The following is a 21,174-nucleotide window of genomic DNA, read 5'->3' on the forward strand; positions in this document are numbered from 1 at the left end:
TGTGCTTGTAAGACAAAATGATCTAACTCGCGTGTTTTTGTTTTCGAGATATTGGCGTTTAAGGTTTTTAACTTCAGTACTGTTTTATGGACTTATGTCAGTTTGCACTCTTAATTCTAAGTGAAAAATTCTTTTAATACCCTTTCCTCTTTCTGAAGATATAAATTCTATATTCTAAATCTCAATTAAGGCCTTAACTTAAATTTTTTGAAAGTACGACGTACGTCATTTTGTCTCGTAGCCAGAAATTTGTACTGTAGAATGCAAAAAGGAAATTAGTGCCAAAATTAAATTTTGAAAAAGTGTCTCTAAACATTATGAAATTAAGTATTTCTCATATGTGATGACCATGTATTAAAATTATTTAGACTCTAAACTCTAGGATCTAACGATTGTCTTCAAGTTTGTTTTGTATACAAGACTACAATTACACCTCAGTTCCCCACTACATTTCTCTTATCCCCTTCCTCATGTCCTGAACAAACACAGCTCACACGCTACAAGCTTATTATTCACCGAACACGTTCAACTCCCTCGCGAGGACAACGCGATCTCCTAGTGGTCGTTCGGGTGCAAGTTAAGAGAGCCATCTGATTCGTTCTGTTCAAGACGGAGAAGCAGCAGGAGATAGAGCCAGACGCTCTTTTTCTTCGTGAAGGTAGCTGCTCGGCGATTATGGCCGTTCGAGTCGTGGAAAGGAATCGAATGATTTGATCTCGGCGCGATAAAAGGCTCGAAGGTGAAGCTGCGCGGGGGCCAGACGAGGAAAGAGCAACGAAGGAAGGTAAAACATGACCACCTCTCGGCGGGGAGGGTGAATCCAGGTGGCTGAATGTTGGAAAAGGAGACGCGGACATTTCCGGTGCAGAACCGAAAGAGGTGGTCGAGGAAACGAAGAGGGTTGGTGGTTCGACGAGGGGGGAGGCGGGTCAGGAGGTCGAGTAGCTTTATCGACGCCATCCGACTCGTAAATTGAATCAAAAGGAGCGAAATGAGCGGGCGGAGGCCGAAGGGGTGGCGGTGAACTGGGATCGGACGCGACTCAGTAGTATTTTAGCTGGAGTTAAAATGGCCCTTTAATCAATGTCCCTTCTTAACTACAAGCCATGAGATAAACGACCGGAAATGACGGGCCGATAAGAAAATTGCTTACCCGACGTCTCCTTGGGAATTGCCTCGATTTTCCAGCATCCCCGAGCGCGCGAGTTGCTCGAATCCCTCTTCGGAGAATCGTTATCAAAATGGATGTCCTCCTCGGTGTCCTGTCGCCACTTGGCTCGTCGACGACTCTACAGAAGGGGTGGTCGGTCGGCAGTTGCCGTTCGTCGCACGCAAACGAGATTTCCACTCGCCTGTCCTAGCTTTATCGAACAGTCGTCGCTGTTCTCGCGTTCTTCCTCTTTCTGTCATCCCCGCTGCTGTTTTTCCAGTTCTTCTGAAGGGGAAACACGAGGAAGTTTAACCTCGATACTTTACGAGAAAGTGTATTCCCTCGATGGGAATGGCTTGTTAACCGTGCAGCAGGTTACACCCTCGTTTACCGCGGCGACTTATTGCAGATATCAATCTTTGGTATGCGGAGTCGGGTTCTTGCATTTGCATGCACGGCTCGCTCCCCCGGCGACAGGTGCACCCGTCGCAGATAAGTTCGCATTTTTGCGCCAATTATTGGCATTTCGCGAGGTTTCGCTGTTGCGGATAAGCGGCGGCCTTAACGAGCATCGTGGCATAATGCGTTCGCCGCTCTTTGTTCGAGCGCGATGCAGCTGCCTTTTCTTCGAATACGGAACCTTGACGGAATCAACAAACTGGCGATTCCTCAATGACGGAAGTGTTACGCACGCAGACTATTTCGTGATGTTAATCCTTCTTTGGAAGCTGAAAGGGGGTGTAAATAAGGTCGACACCCCCTCAGTGGTATGGCTTGAGGGATTTCCTCAGGGAAATTGTTTTAGGTGTAGAGTGTATATAGATGGTAACAAAAAGTAGTAATTACATGTACGAGCCATTCACAAGTCAAAGTGATTATCTCCACCTTCTAAATTTTTTTAAATTTTAGGGTCAAGCCACTTGACTGATGTTTAACTTTTTTTTTACATTCATTTCCTGATCCTTTTTGAGTGAGACACTAATATTGAGACCAGAATTTCGTAGAACTGTCTATGGTCAGTTTAATAGTCCTAATAGAATATTTCTTAATGTAAATAGTTCCTGTGGATTTTTTAATTTTTACCCTTCACCTGTAATTTTTAGAAATAATTTCATGCGATTGTTAGCCTCCTGCAACGGTTTCATTTAATTTCTCGATACCTTTTTTACCAAAGGGTTACACCCGTTTAGATCAAATAAAATAAAATATAAAAAAATGTTATATCCAAATTAAACCTAAATATTTTTGTTTTGTGGAGTTAATCGATTTAGCAAATGAGCAACTCATTTAGTAGCAACCCTCATAGTGATATTCTTCATTCCTAGTTGTGTTCTTCTGACAGAATTCCTAAATTTGATTCAATATTTCGTTAGACCTAGTCCCCAACCTCGATCACTTGGCAAGGCAAGACTGTGCACTGATTCTTAACAACTTAATCATCGGCTCCTAACAGAAGTAATGCGCTTGCGTTGAGCTTTCCATTTTCCTGGTTGTAACGTTTAAAATAGTACGACAAGATCTATATTCCATGTTACCTTCTCGCACCTTTCACCTTCGAAATCCTTCACTCAGGACCGCAACTTTCAACGTCCAAGAACAATACACCCCACGGGACACAGCTTGATATTAATTTATCGCGAGATCGTCGACGCGATCGCGAGGGACGATCGAGCAGCATATCCATTCACGTCCCCGTGTAACGCAGCGAGCGCGTACCCGTGCAAAATGTCTCCATAACACACGTAACGTCCCCCCATAAATCGTCCCCATGAAGCGGGACAATAAGTGCTCCAACGCCTCGAACACGGTATCCTCGAGATACGCGCGCTCGACATCGACCCCGAGAAATTGAAACAACAACAAGGGCCTGTTGGCGGGCGGCGAACAAACCGTATCGTTGTGATATTCATCCGTTCCCCGTTCCTGGCCGGCGGCCCTATCGATAAACGCATCGTGAACCGTGGACCGTGAGAACCAGTCGCGTTCTCCATGGGTCGGGGGGTGCGGCGGAGCACGCCTATCTAATCTGCAGCAAGTGGTAGAAACGTCCCCGCGTATCTGGAGCAGCGTGGCTGGTCGGCCACTAGACCACGAATTATCATGCAAATGGTTGGTCGTTTCGCAGCCGCAGATTCGCGAAGAAGTTGAAGACTCGCAGCGAGCGTGGAGAACGCGGACGCCGGAACGGAGCCGCAAGGGTTGTCGGCATTTTAATGCTCCTCTGCTCGCGGCGGGGAGAAAGAAAGGGGCAGAGCAGCGGGTGAGACGGTGGTCGGTGGGAGCAGGAGTTCCTCTAAAGCTGAAGAGTGGAGAAAGAAGAAGGAAGGAGAAAAGAAGCGAACGCGAGGAAGAGGTTGCGAGTGAAAGGGAACGAGGAGGAATGGACGAAGGAGGTAGGGGCAGAGGACATCGTGCTGGAGGAACGAGCGGCTCGACACGCTGTTAAGTATGGGTTTACGGCAGATACATATCGCGACGTATATATCGCGTCTCAGCCGAGGAACTATGCGCCGCTGTCGAGGAGGTGTTGGCAGCCGACCGAGCACCGCTTCTAGAGATGCCTTCGATCGGACCCGCTGCGATGATTTATTTAATTACCGGTTGAAGGGTATCGGTATCGCGCCGTTACTGGCTGCTGCGTCACGTGGGCCGCTTCTAGGGAACGCGCTTCAGGAACTACGGAGCAGACGCGTCGGTGAACGGACCGTGCGATCAGTGGAACGTGTATAGGCAGTTTGAGTTAATGATCCCATCGTTGAGGGAAAGGTTCCAGGTGGATTCAAAGGTAGTAAAGATGAGAAATCTACACAGGAACTCGATGCTTCTATTAAAAACTCTCCCCCTACAACAAAGTTACAATACATCCAAAGAAAAGAAACGCGAAGGTATCCAGAACCCGCACCGACAAACGTTCAACCAATCGACCGTTTCTTCCACTGAGCAAATTTTTGGGTCCACGGTGCATCAACCGTGTTCTGTCCCATCCTCGATCGGTACGGTATCGGTACCAAACTGATCCTTAGGTCCATCGCGCAGGTAAACCCTACAGCACATTCCCTCGAGATTTATATTGGAAGGAATGCCGTGGAGAGCAGACCGCGAGGGGTCCAGGTCGGGACTGGCGAGGGGAGGGAGAGGGTGAAGGGTTGCATCTCCGTGTATAGAGGCTGGTCGTACGGCAGGAGCAGCGACAAATATATCGAGGTATTCGAGAGGAATTGAGCCGCGCAGCGGTGAACGCGAGCTGCTGCGCTTTTACCGCGGGGTCACGCGAAATATGCTCGTTCCTTCTTCGACAATTTGATCCCACCAGCGAGATAGCATTGTGGGCCCCGGTGAACGCGCGAGCGCACGCCACTCCGACGGCTGCAAACCCGCTGCTGGCGCAAACACGACGAGCGCGTCGACAACGCTGCCCAACGGTCATCTTTCTCCCTCTAATTTCTCTTCCGGCTTTCCCACCCTCACTTTGTCCATCGTCGATGTATTTCTACAGGGAGTTGGAGAACAGTATCAGAAATATTAAGGTGTGATTCTACGTGTCAAAGTAGGACGAAAATCAAGAATAACAAAATTGCGTTTGAGGCTTCACTTTAGAGTTATTAAATAAATCTTTAAAAAAACGTCTAAGAGCCTGGTTATACGAGCATTAATATGAGGGACATTATATGACATATGCATTTCCTTGTTTTCTCAGTTAAAAATAACGGACACATGTACAATCGTCCTCCAACTTCGACATCTATCAAGGTCATGTGATCAACCTCTAAACAACGTGAGAAGTGTGTCTGACTTGGAATTTATTCTGCGACTTGCGTTAACCAGGTCAAATACAACGAGACCAGTAGAATAATCCCAAGTCAGACACCTACATTTCACGTGTATTTTGGGCGCTTTCTTAACAATTAATAATTCGAAAACAGAACCTGAGACGTAGTTTAGTGTATCTCCGTTTTCATCTTATTTAAGCATGTACAGGGTGTTTCCTATTTTAACCGCAATATTTTAGGAGCATAATTTAAAAGTGAAAATAAAAAAAACATATTATACGAAGTTTGCTTGTAAATGATTTATTACAAAGTTACAGACAAAAACGTACAAGATATTCTATAACGTGTGAACACCATTAACAAGTTTTATATCATTTCAAAATGATCATCTCCTATATCGATGCATGTTTTACGTTGATTTCATATGGAGTTTATTGCATTGTAAATTTCTTCACGATTTTGCTGCATTTCAACAACAGAATTATTAATTCTGAGATGCAGCAAAGTCATAAAGTTTAGAATGCAGTAATTTTCATATAAAATTGATGTCAAGCTTGTATTCATGTAGGAGGTGATCATTTTGAAATGATATAGAAATTGTTAACGATGTTCACACGTTACAGAATATCTTGTACGTTTTTGTCTACAGCTTTGTAATAAATTATTTACAAGTAAGTTGCAAATAACATTTTTTTCTTATTTTCACTTCTAGATTATTCTTAAAATATTTCCGTTAAAGTAGAGAACATTCTGTAGGATCACCCCCTAAAACTTCTACCTGTAGTCGAACATACTGTATGTACACCGTGGCAGAGACCCGATGATAGCGCCATGTTTTTCGGACTTCTACTTAGTCCCTGACATTTGAGCTTTCATGCTTTTATCTGTACCCAGTCTCTATCCTTACTTTCATACTTTTTCCTCCCTACTGAAGGTATTTCTGAGTTTGCTTCTTCTTTTTATAGTTTCCTCTGCAAATATCGTTTTCACTAGATTTATTGAACTTTGTGGACTTCTTTGGTCACTTGATGATAAGATTGTTTCTTCTGTTTAAGCCTAATACATATCCTCGGATGTTTGTTGACCCAAACATGTGCTTTTATCTCTTTTAAGAGTTTAAAAATTTTTTTATTAATATTTCTTTTAAGAGTTTTATAATCTTTTTGATTTCTTATTATATTGGTCTTCAAAAGGAACGCACTAAATTTAATTTTTCTGTATTTCTTATGTGTTTGCAATTTTCGTAGAAATAAGTTTGGTGATAAAAAGAACTAAAAATAAAATTGTAATTTGAAGAATGTCAATAACTTTTCAGGTATCTACCGTTTCGTAGAAAGTATGTTGTTTCAAATATCAGATTGATTTTTAAATAAGTTCCTGAATTCTTCATTCGACTAAAATCGAAATCTAACTTGTCAATAAACAACGAATCCTAATCCCAATCTGAAAGTACTAAATATACCTTGAACATAAAATACTGAATTCTTACAGTCAAATAAATGAGTATCTAGTAGAAGAACGTATGTAATTTCATCAAATCTACAGATAAACGTAAATACAATTCAATTTTCACCATAGCAATTAAAAAAGCAGCTGGTATAACATGCGCTCTTCTTCTACTTTAAAAAGTAAATAATAATCCAACAATAAGAAAATACTTAATTAACTGCATACACAAAATTGGCTCTTCTTCCACAGTAAAACCCATTTCAAAATGTTTGTAACATACCCCTTCCTTCTAGGCACTCATTCAAATATCTCGTAAAACTTCTCTTAAAAATATTTCCATGCACCATGAGCTTACGATTAGAACAGCTGTTACCCGAAAAAAAGTTGCCGCAGGTTCTTGGCCTCTGAGCTCCCTCCCTTCCATCCCTGGTTTCTCAGTTCGCCCGATTTGGCGAACGATCTACGCGACGTCCTTGCATGTTTTAACACGTGTTTCGCACAAAAATTCGCTCCGCGATCCGCCGATAAGCGGGCCGATCTTCAGGCTCGCCGCGGGACGCGCGCGGTGCCATTATACTCTCCCGTTGCGATTTTTGGATCCTCTCCGCTGTAAATATTCCCCAGGACACGGCCACGATCCTCTGCACCGAGAGATTCCGATACTTTCCCTCCCTTCGTTTCGGGAATGTCGCCACGAGATTGCTATCAAGGTTCACTTCTACCGCGAACCGAGACTCTGCCAGTGGTTTCACCAGTCTGACGATGTACCTTCATTCACAACAAAATTAGGTTTCCGCGCCTGTTAATATCGCACTGCTAATTAATTGGAAAGATGGCCAGGTGTTAGCCAATCTGTTGCCATCGTTTAATTCCTTAAAAATCTAGATTTTGAACCTGTGGAATCCTTTTGCGTTTGAATCTTTAAATGCGTGGATTCTCTAAATTTATTCGGTTCCTTGAGTGTTTAAGTGTTTTCAAATTCGAATTCTAAAACGACAGTGTTTATTTTTTATTTGAAAAGGTGTTACAGACCTTTTAGAGAGCAGTCACGCTAAACCATCATCACCGATCACCAGCCACTGACCAAATTTTCAACATGGAAATATCAGGTTAAGAACCGTAATTATATTTACAAAATAACTCCTAGTAGATAATTTGCAAATAACACGTTTAAAATTTGGTCAGTGGCTGTCGATTGATGGTGATGGTTGAGCGTGACTGCTCCCTTATTCGAGTACACACCGAATTCGAAGCTGCCTAATTTCTTTATTCATTTACACACGCCAAAATATTGAAGAATTTCAATTCTCGAACTATTAAGATAATCGTGTCCACTGTTTGTTTATTTGTTTCGGCACGACGCGATGCCGACGCGTGGCTCGCGGCAAAGCTCGCGTCACCATAATTCAAGCCACTGCAATCCCGATCTCTGACACGGCGCTTTATCATCGCCGCGTTACACCATTTATTTCACCAGCCGGTTTTTTAATTCCGTTTCGTGTACCAGCGTGGTTATTTTTACGGTCGGCGCGTATTCGCGCGTTCGCTGCTGGAGACACGTCATAAAATACACGCGTGTCGCTGGTTTCGAGTGAACTCGAGCAACGAGAAATCCATAAAAGTGACGAAGACACAGATTGCCGGACGGATGTAACGCATCGCGCCCTTTTCGGCCACAATTTTCACGCTTTGTCTCAATTTATCCAGTGTAAAACACGCGCGAGCTGCTGCATTAGTTACGTCACACGTTCGGACCAAACTCTTTCTTTTTTTTCACTCGACCATACTCGCACCGCCACCAATTAGCCGGGACAAAAATTTTCATGAATTTGTACTATTCATCTTCCCCTGTACAGGACGTTTCATTTTTGTTGAAATATCTTCTCGGCGGGTTTGCAAAATAAATGGTCCGAGTTCTCATCTGTGAACACCACTTTTGCAAGAGAGGTAAAAAAATTCTCCTGCATAGAGAGTACGTATTTAACTTCTACGACTTAAAATAATTATAGCTAATAATATTGAGTACTAATATTTAAGGTTTTAACGATATTATATTTATCGAGTCGTTGAAAGATACTGCTACATGAATGCATTACGGAACAGACAAGTGCAAGAACACTCTTCAATGAGAACATTGTCAGGTATGTAAACGATTCGCCATAATTCACGAGAGACCGCGAATTATGGAGTAGCTGGAACCGCCAACGCCGTCGGACGACGCTCGTCTGCACCTGGAAAACGACGACCAAGTCGTTTAAAATCCAGCCACGATCATTTCTCACTCAGCTACTTGCTGCAGTCGATGAAATATTGTCCGACTTTGAAGTTGCTTTATAGGACGCAGTAGAAACAAAATGTTATACCTACACGGTTTAAATAACTGTTTTTAGTTAGGTATTGAAAATTGTAATTTCTTGTATCAGAGATACAGAAGCACACTCTCGAAGACTAAACATGTTTGCTTTCTCTAAGTCGCGATACAAATCTTCTTAAATCATTGTCATCATCTCGTCATCTTATATATTACTAAAATCACGAGTTGAATAGTACACTGACAGATACATGAAATATCGACCTATGCAATCTACAAACTAGTCCATCCATAAGAAGAACCGCCAAATCTTACACAACACTGTACCAAACTTCTTACAACCTACTCCAACCCTTTCTATTTTACATACCATTCAACTCTTAAGATCTGTTAAGGCTGATACTGTGTAGCCTTGATTATTGTACTCTAAATTAGAGTCTCTAATCTGTCAGCTAATATCCTCAAAGGAACACCCAAGTTTGCTGGCTCGGAACCAATATTCGTACTAATTATTCTTAGGCTCTAATTACTCTGTTAAAACTAATTTTCTCACTGATTCTGAGTTCTGAACTTTTGATTCTGTTTTAACTTACTTGTTGCTGACCTTTAATTGAGTTCTGAATTCTAACTGATGCTTCCTCCAAATTTCTAAAATCTCCTTGCTTCTTAAAATGATCACCGATTAGTCAGTAACTTCTAACGTAACCAACCAATTAGTGGGGCAAAAGCCCTTTCTTTAAAAGTCACTTTTCTTCCTTTTCGCTCTTGACGTGCTTTTCTTGATGACGGAGTACACTGATACTTTTGTTCTGGAAGGAACAAACGGAACCATGGCAGCAATGAAAGTTTCCTTTATATGACACCTGCGTGCCGCATATCGGTTTCTGAGATTAACATTCTAACCTAGGTACTCTTCAGAAATTCCCTATGACACATCTTTCCTATTAAAGGTGAAAGAAGCGAAGGCTCCAGATTATCTCTAATAATCTTCAATTTCTCTCGCTGGGACCTAAACTGCTAGAACCCTGTTTTGCGCCTCAGAAATGCTACAAACTGTGTTAACAATTCGTCTGAACAAAGTGTTCACTCCAGTTCGAGGCCCTCCTTCCTCTCCTAGAAGCGAATCACGAAATGCAAGAAGCACAACGCAAGCTGTCACCATCTCCGCACATGCGTTTTTCAGCTAGTACCCGAGCGACAGCGTCATCGCAGAACCACGCGAGCGCTAATTGAAAATGAACGATCCCTCTGGTCCATACACGCACGTGGGCGTCCGCGGGATCGGCAACAACTCGCAGTTGCAAGAAATCCGCGCCGTAATTCACGCCTCGCGGTGCCGCGACGTCCGTCCAGGTCGACCGCATTCGCTCACGTCGAGGTGGCCGCGTAGCTTTCGCCTTTTTCGAACCGATCGCTGCGCCCGCCGTCCGGCTAATAGTCTAATTAGTCCCGATGGTCATCGCCTTATAGAGGATACCGCCGCGAGCAGGCCTGCTACGAAACCACCACCGATGATGCATCACGCGAGGACGTGCGCGTATCCCGATCGGGAAGCGTTGTCGCCGCGACGTTTTCTCCTTTGGTGTTTAGCGAGCCTTGCCTCGGTCGCTAATTGGGACTCGTTGGACTCTGTGTAGCGTATGGGCCCGAGCTTGTGTGTTGACAGAATTGAGGCAATTATGGGGAACCAAGTTCGTTTTGAGAATTTTAACTGGTGTTACGACCGAAACGTGTACTGTAACGTCGCTACTGGCGCATCATCAATTTCACTCATTACGAGTAGTTAAAACGTGTAGCGACGCGGGATGTTTTTTTAATTGATCATGACAGTGAATTCTGAGCTGGCGTGGGCTCGCTGGTTTTCGAATTTGGATTTGAATCGGTTGATTGAAGAACAGTATATACACGTCCAAAAACTACATTTTGGAATATGTGATCCGAACGCGTAGTTCTATATGTATACATTTTACGTATCTGGATGCTAGAGCTAGGGTGTATTAACGTGAAAGTAGTGACGTACGTGAACTTAATTCCTAACGCTAATGCTGATATGCGTCAAATTGTCTCCACATAAGTATTATAAACGTTTATGTCTTTTTGGTAATTAATTTCTGTTCCGCCAATTATTAATTTTTATTGTTTTTTGATATACGAAATATTGGATTAGTTTCTATTCTGCCAATTATTAATCTTCTATTAAAATGGATTGTTGCATTATTATTAAGTGTATCGAAATAAATTTCAATATTGTAATTATATTAACAAAAAATACATTTTGTTTATAAAATGTTATAAATATAATAAAATCATCTAGAGAATAACAAATAATGGTGTTTTAATCTAAGTAGAATATATCTCCACTTAAAAATACGTCAAATTGACGTCACGTTACTACTAGTGATACAGAGTCAATTTGACGTCACGTTATCATTATTGGTATTAAAACGGTGGTTACCACTTGAAAGTTAAGGTAGGTGTCCCAGTACAATAATATTAGAAAGTTAATTGTACCAATGCTTCATTATCCAAGCCTTTTTCCTTCTTAGGATATGACAAGACTTTTCGATATGTCTGTACGCCTTTTACTCGCCGTTTACACATACACGCATAATTACCCTTTATATATACAAGAAACACTAACACAGACGGGAGAATATAACGATACGGTAATATTGCTATGGCACCATGCTTCGCAAATTTTTGAAAATTTCGCAAAAGTATGAACTTTATATTACTGCAATTCAGTAACTAAATGGTAAATTGTTCTGTTTCTTTTTTAATTTAATTCTTATGGGCGTTTAGCATCATATATTAGTTTCTTAAAGAACTTTCAAGTTAATTTTTCGAGATATAGCAAAAAATGTCACTTCTGCGAAGTCTCGGTTTAGGGATTACGTGTCAAAAGTTGAAACTTCGAAGGCGAATATCTCGAATTTGGGATGGTGAAATTCCTTAAAATTTTAACCAGATGTAGGTGATACTTACATTACCATACCATTAAAATTTCAAGAAATTTCTCTCTAAATCTACCTCTTTTCTCTAAATCAGCTACCGTTTTCTGTGTGACTTGCTAGTCCAACGCTCTACAGCTCGCAAATTGATTTGTATAATTATTTATTAATTTGATAAATAAGTTTTATTTATTGATCCATATTTATTTATGAAAATACACGAGTAGACATTTTTAGAACGATGTATAATGAACTGTTGAGAATGTAGACTACATTTTTATTTTATCTTACAAGTTATCTTTCCTCTTGTTACTTTCTATTTACCTGGATTCTTGATATATCTAGACTCTGGACAAGAAAATGAAAGCAGAATCCTAATAACTAAAACGTTAGCAAAGGCAACTATCTTAGTAAGTTCCCAAGATCGATCACTCTCAAGATTCACAGTGTATATTTCCTATATTTCTTTGTCTGGGTGTCCGTAGGGCCGAAGAGAAGCAAGTCATTTTATTAAATTGAAATCATACGTGGTCAGGCACACCCTGATTTATCGGTATCGTTTTGTGCCTCGTCATTTGCGATGCATTCGAACGGGATAGCGTCGATGATCGAACGGGGAGAGTCGCAAAACATACGACGTGCCAGCAGCTCGACAACTTCCGTTTTTGTCCTTGGAACAACGTGTTCCAGCGGATTCTAACGAATTAGAGGAACGCGTTATTAACGAGCGAACTAATTTTTTTACGAGACGTGAGCGTCGCAAGGAGAAGTTACGTTCGTGCACGCTCGCTGCTCCCGATGGCTCTTTACCAAATCACTTTCCGGTAAAAAGGTTCGATCAATTTGAAATTGATGGCCTGGCCACGTTAATTAGTGAGCCCAAGTCCGCCGCGGCAAGAAAAAAAAAGCAAGGGCTTCGGCCATCGGCGTTGTCGGTAGGTCCAGGAGGCAGCGGGTTGCCTGTTTTATGCGAAGCTTCGATACGTTTCGCGTATCGGAATCGACTATCGAAAGGGTAACAGGTGTAGTTACGGCCTCAAGTTACGGGAAGTTTTTGCTTGACTGCAGCTCGAATGGAACAGTTCAAGACATTTTAGATTAAACAATGATTGCAACAATTGTAAAATTATATCCAGTCGTTTAGTAACAGCTCAAGTATCAATCTTGGTTGAGTAATGTTGTTCTTCTTACAGTAATATATGGAACTTATATTTCTTTATTTGATGTGAACGAATGAACAGAACAGGCGTAATAAATTAAAATTAATTGTATAATGTTTCATAGTTGAGTCTAACTGCTTCTATCAACTATTGCCTTTATTTTATATAAATCTTGATATTTTATTTTGATTTACTATTATGCGCATAAATAATATATTTGTAACGGTAACCGCGTTTAGCAAGCACACAGTGTAACCAGTATAATAATAGTTTCCAGTGCTTACGTGTAGGTAGTTATTTTCTGGTACGTTTCTACTATAATTTAATGTTATACTTGGACTTAAATAAATACACACTTATGATAATGCGATCGGATAATGTAATTGCTTGTATCAAATCAGTCTACTTCATGCTACTAATGTCTCGGCTGCTAATTGATGAAAAGTATGTACTGTCTTCCAGACAGTATGTGTACAAGATTTCTTTATTTATAATAATATAGAAATCCTAATATCGTACTAATTAAATTGCTAATTAAGCTACAAGAAAGTATTTCAAAAAACGTTACTCTTTAATTTACTGACAATTCTCTGTAAATTAAATTGTAATTCTTTTTATTCCAAGTGGTTTCAATTAACGAATATGAAGAATAAATAGTAGATCTTAGGCAACAGATTAAATTTCAGCTCTTTCGAGCTGAACTTTCACATTGATTCAGTGTCTAAGTATCTTTCACAAGTGTTTATAAGTAAGCATTATATTCGTACTAAATATCAGCCTTTTTAAAAAGTCAAGAGACAAACTTCAGACACCTCACTCCAAACCTTCCCTTCAGCTACAAACTCCGTACTCAACAAATCCACAACTCGCAACTGCAACACCATCATTCAGAAATCCCGTCACGCTCCCCTAATTATCAGCATCAGTCCCCTTCATTCCCACTAGCAACGCAAACCAAAGACTTCATCTCGTTTACTGCATGCACCGTTCCCGAAACCCGTTCCTCGCAGTCCACCCTCGCCAGGCGAAGGGCCTCGCGCGCATCAGCGGTCAGGGTGTTGCCACGAGCCCGATAAAACCATAAACGAAGCAGAGGCTGTTGAAATAAGAGGATAGGCCTGTTGGTACGTGTTCGGTGAACCGTTATTCTCCAACAGAGGGCTCGGTACATCGAGCTCGCGCTACAGATACAGATGGAAGGAATTTTCGTAGCGCTGAGCCAAGTTAGTTAGCGACACTTTCCTCGTGCGCCCCGCCGTCGGGCGGACAGGTGTGAAGCGTGTGTGAACGTGCGTCGCGTACACGCACGCGTGGAACGGCCGTGTTAACACGCGCGTGAATCCGACGGGCGCAGCGGGGTGCAGAATCAACCTCTCTCCTCTTCCATCGTGGCTTCTCTCCTCGCCTCTGCTCGCTCGGCCGAGTTTATAATGGAACCGCGTTTCTCGTCGCTGAACTCGCTACATCTTGTTGCTCGTGTTCGGGACTGGAGCAACTTAATAGTCGACAGAAATTGCTGTTGCGCAGTCCCAATTTCCGAAACCGTTCTCGAGCCTTGTATTCGTGATCCTAACTTTTAGGGAGTTTTAATTGACTACGATGCGCTGTGGAACTTTGGAGCACGTGTGGAATTTAAGAAGAGTTTCTTTTGTAAGAGCACAATTGTCTAACATCTTTCAAAGCACGATTGTAAAGAGATCCAACCTCAGAACTTTGAAAAAAGAAACGCAGTTTTGAAGCTCTTTATTTTCAGTAAGAATGTTCGTTCATCCAGCAAAGTTCCAGGCATGTCGAACAGCTCGTGCTGTCGATGCTATCGTTCGACGAGTAAGTATCCGCCTAACTTCCTGTCGAAGGAGAGCACCAAGCGAAACGACTGCTCGAAACATCGCGGTCTCAATGGCGGACCTCTGTATTTCACCCTCGTTTTACGGGACGCCTGTCTGCGTGAAGGTTCTTAGTTTCCTCCGTCTCCGCCCCCGCAAACGCCCCCTTCTCGAATTATGCGCGTCAGGACACCTGTGCACACAGCACCGTAGGCCTATTTAATAGTGATAAACGTATCATTTGGGGATTGGTTTCGGAGAAACGTGTCCACTGGACGTTTCTGACCTTCTCAGAATGTGGTATTTGAGGTATTCTCGTTGTGATGGACGTGAGAATGTAGCAAAGTTTTGGGGAATATCAAGATGGTTGGTTATAGTTCCAGAAATTGGACTACATACAAATTTAAATATTTGAACAATTGGAAGTTTCAGTAAGATAGGTAACTCTAATTTCGCTATGTTAACGCTTAAAATGTTGTATGGTATTTCTAAATACATATGTAGTGAAATTATTGAATCTTTCATTAAAATTAGTATCTTACCGGACAATAACTTATTACCCATAAGAAAGATTTTAGTTAGCTTAGTTAGAAGAAAATAGTAAATGGCTGCAAATGGCGAAATTGCCACACTTGGAGTACTCATTTTCGCCATGTCATAAAAGAAAGGGTTGTCAACTTGAGCCAAGAAAATTCTTTTCCAGAGTTTACTAGTCAAATTCAAAGGATTGTCTACCCTAGTACCAAATTTGCATACAGGACAAGACAAGTCTGACTAAACAGAAAGCTTTGTATAAGTTATCTTGAACCCCTTCCGGGCCTTACGCGATCGTGTCATGTTTTACAAAAACGTTTATTATTGATCCGCATATTGTAATTTTTGTTTGAAACGCTGTAAACTGAAGTTCATTCTCTCTACAAACCCTACATTTGTTGTATTTTGTGATTTTAATTACGAGTTAATGAATTTCTCATCGGTAACGAATTTGAAAGCACTGGCGAAATTAAATTTGAATATTTGGATATCTACTTGAGTATCTGCATATTTGAAAGATTGAAAATATATAAACTTTCTAATCTGAAAATTTAAAAATTTGAAAATCCTAAAACTAGAAAATACTGAGATTTCGAAAATTTATTATAGCGAAGCTAACGTTAAATCAGCGTCAACGATAGGGTCTACAAACTTCAAAAACCGAGCAACAATCCGCAATCTGGTCGTAGGCCCAGAGACAGCGTCGCGTCGTCTCTCCGTTGAGCTCAAGGGACATAATCCCCCGAAAGTTGCACAGGCTGCGTTGCAGCGCCAGGATCGCCGTGTTCACGAACATGTGTCTGACATTTTTAATCGTCGGATTAAAATAACTGATGCCAAGATGTAGCCTTGGAATTCATTATCCGGTGGATGAGCGAAAGGCCACCCAAAGTGTCGCGTGTCCCGGGAGAGCTGCCAGCTCGACGTGGACACCGCTCTAAGCCCCTCCCTGTGTGTTTTTCGATTTCACCAGAATGCTAGCCGCGCCAGGGACACGCTTCGAACAAAAGAATCAAGAGAAGGGAACCAGAGGTAAGCTGTTTCCTCCAGCTCCGAATATTAAGTGGTATAATCGATGATATATAGCCTCGATACACAGAGAATAAAGCTCGAGTTCTCATTTTCCCTTTGTGTCTTTCTTCGTCGTTCACGTCCGGGCTCGAAATCTCGACTCGACTGTACCGTTAATCTGCCCGAGGTTCTGTAAATAATTTTATTTCCGCGCGAGTGAATCCCTCCTCGCGACAGGAGGAAATCGATCGAGACTGGCTGACAAGTAACGTCAGGTGGATCTGGTATCAGCCACGAATCGCTGTGTACGTAGACTCCAAGTTTATGTAAATTTTCTAACAAAAACGTTACAACGCGTGAGACTGCATTTCCCTGGATTATTTTACCGTTCGAGAGAAAAGAACGGGGGTAATGAAATGAACGGATCTGTCGGTCGGTTTACGGCGCCTCTACCTCGGAAACGAGTAGAGCGCCCAGGGCAACGCGCCCGGTCGGGAGATTTCTTTATTGCGGAGATAATAATGATTGGACCCTCGGCCGATTTCAGAGTTGCCCGAGGCTTCGGTTTACTGGCAAATTACTCGGCATCCTGCACCCATCGGTGTAACAGTCGTACGCCTATTTTAAACAACCATTGGCTACCTCGTGGAACCTTGCCCTTATTCTGCTTCCAACTGGACCCCCAAAATCCCTCAACTTCAATGAGACACCTCAATAGAGTGCAGTCCAGATAAAAACATCAATGTCCCCTAAAACTTGAAACTAGTTTCCATAGTCTTTCTTTCAAATACAAAACAGCATTTTCAATAATTTTTCTATGTTCTCAATGCACTCAATTCAGTACATTTTACGTCCACGCCATTTTCTTCTCCGCGATCCATATCTATCACCGGGAGTATCAACACGCAAGGAATAATCGTGCTGCATCGTTTCACCGTCTCGCGTCTGGTAAAAGAACATCGGCGAGTAGGTTACAGGAAAATCTGCTGTTAAAATTGCTTGTCGGCGACGAAATCGGTCGGACATCTACACGGGACCTGAAAAGAAGATCATTATCCGCGCGGGCACGGCTCGCTGCCGCGGACTTTCTCGAGCCATTAGCCGCTAAACGTTGATCTTTTAACCGGTAGCTCGGCCATCGAGCGTAATTACCACGGTGAAACGCGGTTGGCACCTTGGGAACTCGACGTGGGCTGATATTCATTACGCGGCGAGGCACGGTCACGCGAGTACATTTGTCATTGATAGATGTGCACATACGACCCTGCGTTGCTTCTGGCCAACAGACAGAGATGGCCAAGAGGGCAGAAAGGGAGGGTGCGACAGGGCCGTACTTCCGGAGGGCGGTACTTCGCGGAGTAGCTGCAAGAGGGGCAATTGACCGTGCGTGTACGTGCGTGGCCTACCTGTGCGTGCACAAGTGTTCCAGGTAAACCCTATCCCCGGCGGCCATGTTCCCTGCACTCCTCTCGTACTTTCTGCTATTCGCACGCACTCGACCGACCGAGCCAACGCAGCCGAAAGGTCGAGCCAAGGATTTCTGCTGACCTTTGCGTGTTCTTTCCCTCTGAGTGTCTTCGGGATGTTCTGAGTTGTTGGGTTCTCGATGAGACGTGAAAGAGCATATCGTGCTTTGACAATGTGCTTCGTACTATAGGGTACTTGCTCTTTTTTTAGCTTTTAGAATGATGTTCTGTCATTTTCAATTTCTTCTGAAATTCTTCTATTCTGTTTTGAACCTAGCTGAGCTTACGTTTTTTGTTAGTTGAGGCTTTGCATTCTTCTGCAAGCGTTTCAAGTTAACCTTAGTTAATTTTGTTGCGTGTAGATTTTATAGGTTTTAGTGAAGTTAATTTAGTTAAGTTTGGTAACAGATTCTGAATCCCTTTTTCTTTTAATTAGAGCAGTGTCCCGCAGCGTTAAGATAAATATTCACGTGGACGGTAGTAGAAAACTCGATTCCAGCGCGCGGCGACAGGCAGAACTTTCGCCACGAGAGAATAAGTACAAATAGAGACTAAAGGTAAACGGTGGCTAGTGTCGACGAATGCCTATTTTGCAAGCTGGTAGCCGTGTTCTTCCTTCCAAGAAACCACTTGGACGTTTACCATGAGCACACTTTTGCTCTGTAGGGTACTCCGAGGCACGGTCTTGCCAAAGAGAAGAAATAAATTCGTCGCTAAAGGCAGCTCGCCGACCATAAATGCGTCAAAAATTAGCCCGGCAAATTCGAGGCGAACGCTACATCAACCTCCATCGCGTGTCTCCTCGTTTCATGCTAACCTGCCGCGATAATTTCTAAAAGTCTTTTCCAAACACGTAGCAGTGGATCTATTAATTTGTAGTATCTACTTACTTGGAAGTTACTAATGGTTGATTACGTTCTTCGCTCATTAACTATTTTTATGATTCCTATCCTACTCTTGAAATACGGTCAATCAGAGGCTCATTAAGTTATTTTCGACAGATTGCTTTAAATACTTATAGATTGTATTCTTGGAAAATTTTTGAATAATTCAGTTCATTGTGAAAAATGAATTGCTGGCTTTTTCTCGAAAAAAGTTCTAATGTCCACTTGTTAACTTTAACCCTTGTATATATAGCTGGATATTCGGATGCTCATTTGCAAATTTGCTAGTATTAATCTTACGTGCTTTTGTGAAAATATCGCTAAACCGTTTCAAATTACCATTCTTTATACATTATTACAGTAATTCATGCTTTGCAAACAAATTTATGGTAAAAATTTTAAGTAACTAAGCTTCAAAGAAACCTGGTAATCCAGTTGGACACACAAGGGTTAATTTAGCGTATATGATTAAAGGAAAATCTCAGACCAACGACCAGAAGAAAGCGGCTCGTACTTCAGTAAATAAAGAAAAAACTACAAATAACTGCGTTTTTATTGTCGAAGTGAAATACACGCGACGGTTTTTCCAGCTGTGCCAGGCCATAAATACGTTCCATCGGACGCGGAGCGTCGCGTCGTCCGACGAATTCGACAAACAGCGACGCCTCGCGTCGAGCCTTTCACCGTTTAATCAAAATTAAAATTCAGTTGGAAGTGCGCTCGGTCGGTCGGTCGCGGGCTCGAGCGGCCGCTCTGCGGCCGGGCGTATCCAATTAAAAAAATGAAGTGCTTTTTCATATTCATCTCTGCCTCATTCTGTCTCTCTCCCTCCCTTCCCTCGTTACTCCCATTTGTTCGTAAATAATAATTAAAAATCTCTGCCTCATTCTGTCTCTCTCCCTCCCTTCCCTCGTTACTCCCATTTGTTCGTAAATAATAATTAAAAATACTCGTCCACGGTTCTCGTCCGCGCGTGCTCGCGCTAATATTAGTCGACAGAGAAAGAAAGAAAAAGCCTCAGTCCCGTCGCTCGAATATCCACATTTCCATCGCTTTTCCATCCCTTATCCACCCATCCCTCTCATTCCCCGTCGTCGCTTCCGCCAAACGTAACTCTCCTCGTCATTCTCCTCGTTTGCATTCGGGACAGCTCGCGCTCGCGACGAATTTGCAAGCTTTTAATATAAACGCGACGCGTATACCGTCGAATCCGAGTGTTGTTGCCCGTCGCTCACTCTCCCTGCTACTTCTCTTTCCCTCCCCCTTTTCTCTCTCTGTCTGCCCACGTTTATCCCGGTCCAGGGGGCTTTCTCGTCAGTCCCTTTATGAATAAATCCGGCGCGAGTCGTTTTCACCTGCAATCGCAGCGGTAAAACGCGATATCCTGTCTCGCGACGCGGTTATCTTTTGCGAGCGTCGACTGCAGCGATACTCGATCTCGCTCGCGTTTCTACCCCCTATTTCAATTGTGCAAAGGTTCTGGGAGTAGGCGTTGGGGTAGGCGCTTTGTGAATATTCGAATTTGTGCTTCTATAAGCTTTGGAAGCACTCTTATACAAATTTAATTTAGAATCTCTAGCGTTCAAATTTCATGCACCATTCAGAGATGGAGGCTTTCACAGCTCAGCATTATTCATTTCTGACTATTGGGCTTTCGGGTGCAAGTCGAGTCCTTTTGGAAAACGTTTCCAAAGAAAAGAAATTTGCAACCTTGATCAGGTGACACATTGATATTCGCGTAGGCGACATTAACAGAATTTTATATATCGATTTTTAGTCTGTAATCATCCTTTAATCAAGCCAACCAAATTGTCGACCGTATGCGCCTATACTTATGGTGGCCCAAGATCTAAGTACCTATGCGTACCTACTTGTTCTGAGTGTACTAATGAGAAGGTTTTCTAAATGGTTTGCTAAAAAACTAAAAATCTGGGAGGAAATTCCAGATTGTGTTTAGATATTACTCTGTATCCCCACTGATATCGTTTGGGTGTTTCATTACCTTGAAATATAGCTTACATTAAAAAGTCTCTATAAGGAGAACTGTATTTCACAAACAATGTTTTCTAAAAAGTAGAACCACTTTAAAACCTCATTTAACATTTCCAAAAGTTCGTCCCACACATACCCCATGAAATGCAGATTTATATCAACGCCCCACAATTTGTCATCGCCTCTCTTCCTCGGTTCACAAATGAAAAATACACGGCGACGGAGGTGGGTAAAGGGGATAAAGATTGATTATTTCACGACATGTGTATGCGGCTTCGTCGAACCGGAAACGCTGCCGTATTTTGCCCGCGGGGCGCTCTAATGAACGGAACCAGGGAACGAAACGAGCAATGGGGCACGAAGGGCCGCGTACGCGTTTCGATGGCCCTTAAACTGGATGGGCGGACACGGCCACGTGCCGAAAGAAAACTCGACGATGGGTTGAACGAGCGACTGACCCACGTGCCTCGCCGTTTTTATTCTTCCGCTGCGCCAAAATGATTGATACGCTGAGCTCGGGACCGCGATCTCGTCCAGAGAGGAAAAGTGCGACTGTGTTATGCGATTCGCTCGAATTAGCGGGGTTCTAATAATGGGAGTGAGTTTTGCGAGGGAATTTAAGATTCTTTATATTGTAAGGTAGCAACTGGTTCAGTACCTGTTTCTTTTT

The sequence above is a fragment of the Calliopsis andreniformis genome, chromosome 2 (assembly GCF_051401765.1).
Source record: "Calliopsis andreniformis isolate RMS-2024a chromosome 2, iyCalAndr_principal, whole genome shotgun sequence".
In the NCBI taxonomy this organism is placed as follows: Eukaryota; Metazoa; Arthropoda; class Insecta; order Hymenoptera; family Andrenidae; genus Calliopsis; species Calliopsis andreniformis.